Below are 5,000 nucleotides of genomic sequence, written 5' to 3'. Positions count from 1 at the left end.
CTTACGACTTTCGTCGCCTATTCTAACTGTCGCCAGATGATTTCATTTGAATTTATTTCGAATAATAGCAACTTAGCTACGTTTTGCGATTTTATTTTGTTATTATTCTAGCTGACACCGTCGATTTTATTCAACTAAAGGATAATTTTTTGCAAACTAATGTTTTTATGAATTGAAAGGGCATGAGTATGTGTGTGTGTGTGTGTGTGTGTGTGTGTGTGTGTGTGTGTGTGTGTGTGTGTGTGTGTGTGTGTGTGTGTGTGTGTGTGTGTGTGTGTGTGTGTGTGTGTGTGTGTGTGTGTGTGTGATTCAATATGGTCTTGGATCACGTGTTGGACTCGTGATCGACAGCTATTTCCCTCCCAGATGAGAGCTCAGAGCTCGTATGACCGATCTATGGGTAATACTGTGACCTTACACGCACACACACACACCCAACTCCCCGCCCACTAGAATTGGAGTAACACCCCGCAGCGAAGCGATACTGAAATTATTTCAGCCCTGGGCGGGAGTCGAACTCTAACCACAGCGCCACGAGCCGTGTGTGTGTGTGTGTGTGTGTGTGTGTGTGTGTGTGTGTGTGTGTGTGTGTGTGTGTGTGTGTGTGTGTGTGTGTGTGTGTGTGTGTGTGTGTGTGTGTGTGTGTGTGTGTGTGTGTGTGTGTGTGTGTGTGTGTGTGTGTGTGTGTGTGTGTGTGTGCTCATGCGCTTCCAATAAATTTAACCCATAGTCTCAGCAAAGGCTTCCCTCAGCTGAAAATATCGCCTGGCGGCAACCGAGATAAGATTAACAACTCGACCGTGACAGTGACAATATTAAGGGGCCATCAGCCATCACTTCATGACACAACTTTGATTTTTTTTTTTTATTTATCCCTTTCAGTACTGCGACGTCCCTTTAGCTGAATAAAACCTCCCAGCGTGCTACGCCACTCCCTGGCTATCTATAGCTTACGTCGCCATGTTCATAACATACAACGTACCAATACGGACTCCCGAACCTAATCCAAGACATTACATCAGAGCTATAAGTCTATATAGTGTTGTTGTTGTTGTTGTTGTATCATTACTGCTTTATCTACAACGCCGGCCGATCCTATTCATCTACACGAGGCTCCCGTAGTGAAGGGATTAACGTCTCCCTCTTTTATATACTCCCTCCATATCTCACATCCCAATACTCTCATCTCCCACATGATGCTCCCTCCCTCCCTCCCTCCCCCCCTCCGTTTCTCTATAGTCCTACTCCCCTCCCCTCCCCCCAATCCGCCCCCAAATCTTATGATTGAAACTAATAGAGCCAATAGGAATCACAACGGGTGTCTGCCGTCCCACCCTCTCTCGCACCCGTCACAGGAACGGACGAGATGGACGGGCGCCTCCCGGAGTCCATCTCCGCCCGGCTACCTGTCGCAATCTCGAAGGACTTCGAAGGACTTCGGCCAGACCGACGCAGGAAGAGAAAGGCTGGGGCTTCTTCATCATCAAAGGTCACCACTTTAGACAGCATTGCAGGTTTTGGTAGTTTGTTTATATATACCGTGTATGTATATATGTACACACACACACACACATATATATATATATACATATATATATATATATATATATATATAGATAGATACACTTTTTGTTGTGTGTGTGTGTGTGTGTGTGTGTGTGTGTGTGTGTGTGTGTGTGTGTGTGTGTGTGTGTGTGTGTGTGTGTGTGTGTGTGTGTGTGTGTGTGTGTGTGCATATAATATGTATATATATATTATATATATGCAAGAAAAACACTAGAAACGTGTGTTCACAAATACTTAAGTAACCACTAGAAAAAGTCAACTAACGAAGCAGAGCGCTTTCGTATAATTACATCTTCAGTGCTGATATAAAGAAGGAATTATAAAATAAAGAAATAAGGTACAGAAGATATGACTGAGTGAGACATGGTGAAGAGGGAACTTGGAGAGGTAGTGGAAGAAATACACGTGATATTTGATACCGTCCTGGTAACCAACAAGTATGGACAATTGCTCGTAGCTGGTGTATTACAATTTAAATAATTTTGAAATGTCATGGCAAATATGACTATCTAATTTGTACAAACCTTGATGGAGATTAACATTTATTCCCTTACTAGATATGATCAAACTGCATTCAATTATTTTTTTTTTCTGTGATGTTATTGTTGTATGTGATGACTTTAGCATACAACAATAACATCACAAAGAAATTTAATTGAATGCAGTTTGATCATATCTAGTAAGGGAATAGATATTAACCTCCATCAAGGTTTGTACAAATTAGATAGTTATATTTGCCATGAAATTCAAAATTATCTAAATTGTAATACACCAGTTATGAACAATTGTCCCATACTTGTTGGTTACCAGGACGGTATCAAATATTACGTGTATTTCTTCCACTACCTCTCCGAGTTCCCTCTTCATCATGTCTCAGTCATATATTCTGTACCTTGTTTCTTCATTTTATAATTCCTTCTTTATATCAGCACTGAAGATGTAATTATACGAAAGCGCTCTGCTTCGTTAGTTTACTTTTCCTAGTGGTTACTTACGCATAATATATGTATATATATATATATATATATATATATATATATATGTATATGTATATATATATTCATATATATACATATATGTATGTATATATATATATATACATATATATATATACACACACACACATATATATACATATATATATATATATATATATATATAGAGAGAGAGAGAGAGAGAGAGAGAGAGAGAGAGAGAGAGAGAGAGAGAGAGAGAGAGAGAGAGAGAGAGAGAGAGAGAGAGAGAGAGAGAGAGTTAGGTAATTATTTTTTCGTCGGTGATAACCAACGTTTCTATCCTGGAGTCAATATGGCGCCAACAGGATGTAGTCATAGAGGTGATAAAAAAAACATTTAAGAAAGGCGCTAAAAAAGGAGGAATGACAGAAGGTCAAAGTGATGAGCATTCTTTCCTCAACAGGGATTAGTCTCCAATGTTCAAACGACACTGCGTGACATTAGTCCGTAGTCACGGAAGTCCCTAAAATATTGACTGATCAAGACATATGCAGTCAATGCTTCGTACGGGGATAGACAGATAGTTTTCAGTATAGATGAAGGTATAGATACATATATAGACATAGTCAACTGCCTACGCAATATCTACGATGAATTCTACCGTGATAGGGTTAAACATTCTGGTCCCCCCTCCTCCTCCTTTTCCTCCTCCTCCTCCTCCTCCTACTCTTCTTGGACGCACCCAAGAGATCTTCGGTCCCCAGAGACAAATGATCCAATAGGCCACGCGGTAGGACATTAGCTCACCTCTATCGATACGGGCCTAAGGGCACTCCAGGACCTCTCAAAGTCTTCCTCTTCCTCTTCCTCCCCCTCCTCCTTCGGTGCCCCGACCCATCCTCCATCCACCCACGCAGGCTCGCAATATTCCTTCGTATTCACTTCTGCTCCCCCTCTCCACTCCTACACATTTTCATCTTCCTCGGTTCCTTAAATATGTTTGTTATGATCCCTGACTTAGACATCTCGGTTTATATATGTTTATTCTCGTACCTTAGCCCATCAATACCGTTCCTATTTTCAAAGATCTTGTGGAAAACCCCAGACGATGTGTGTGTGTGTGTGTGTGTGTGTGTGTGTGTGTGTGTGTGTGTGTGTGTGTGTGTGTGTGTGTGTGTGTGTGTGTGTGTGTGTGTGTGTGTGTGTGTGTGTGTGTGTGTGTGTGTGTGTGTGTGTGTGTGTGTGCGCGTGCGTGTGTGGCTTTACGCCTTGCGTTTTGGTCCTCGCGGCTGTCTTCATCATCTTTACTTTATCTATATATTTTACTTTATATCTTCATTTTTCTATTTACTTATTTATCTATCTACTTATGTAATTATTTATCTGTTTATCCGTTTGTTTTTCTATTTATTCTTTTCTAACTGTTGGTGCAAAAACTAGCTCCACGTCGTGTGCGTTAGGGCTGCTGCCAAGGATGTCTTGGAAGGGATGAGGTGGCGGGTGGGGGGGAGGGGGAGATGATTCCCTAAAAGCAACAGCTGCTAACGGGGTACTGGTGAAGGTCAGAGGGATAGGGAAAGCAGGTTGATGACGTGTTCCTATGGCTCTCAATATAAGAACAAAACATAAGAATGAAAGGAGACTGTGAGACACCAGCTGACGCAGAACAGCTGATAGATCCATGGGGCCTAACAATCGTCTGCTGGTGAGACTTTTATTCTCATTTATTTGTTTATTCATTTACTGATTTATCATTGCCATAATTTTTCACAGCCCAGCCTTCCTTACTGAGTGGCATTTTTCATATTATTTATGCTGCGTCAGGCTGTTTTATTCATCTGTGCCACCCATTCCAATTGATTAGTAGTATTAATAGTAGTAGTATCATTTCTATTTTTATTGATTTATCTATTTATCTAATTCTATTTTTCATTACCGTGATCCCTACCAGATGACTGTTGAGCTTATCCTGCTGATCGCCAATCTATGTATTCATCTTTTTGGCATCTCCCCCTCCTCTTCCTCCTCGTTCCTGTTAGTTTGACAAAACCGTCGTGTCAGCACTAAGCCTCAACTACATGATTAACCCCCAAGATTCATCAACGGGTGTTGAGTTCGGACATCGAAGTCGATGATGGATCTGGTACGTCGAAGAGGTGAGAGCCAGTCCGTCGCCCGTCTTGGATGAAGCAGGCGAGTTCCATCGATTCCCACGCACACACATCATTGAGACTACCGACGCCCTACGAATAAGACTTCCAGCTGCAAAGCTGATTGTACGCGGAGTTTCAATCGCTTCAACATCAGTGAAATTGTACGCCTGCCAAAACTCACTCAAGCAGTGAACTGAACTCAATCCTGGGACCATCATAATGCGATCCCACCGCGCGACTGGTTATGATAGTCCCCGGATCAAGTCTCGCGATGGCCGGGTTTCATTTGAAAGAATTCACTATTACGAATTATTTGTTCTATGAT

Source organism: Oratosquilla oratoria, chromosome 15 (genome assembly GCF_046742065.1).
Source record: "Oratosquilla oratoria isolate Oo_2021 chromosome 15, ASM4674206v1, whole genome shotgun sequence".
NCBI classification, from domain to species: domain Eukaryota; kingdom Metazoa; phylum Arthropoda; class Malacostraca; order Stomatopoda; family Squillidae; genus Oratosquilla; species Oratosquilla oratoria.
Note: the sequence above shows the minus strand (reverse complement) of the source record.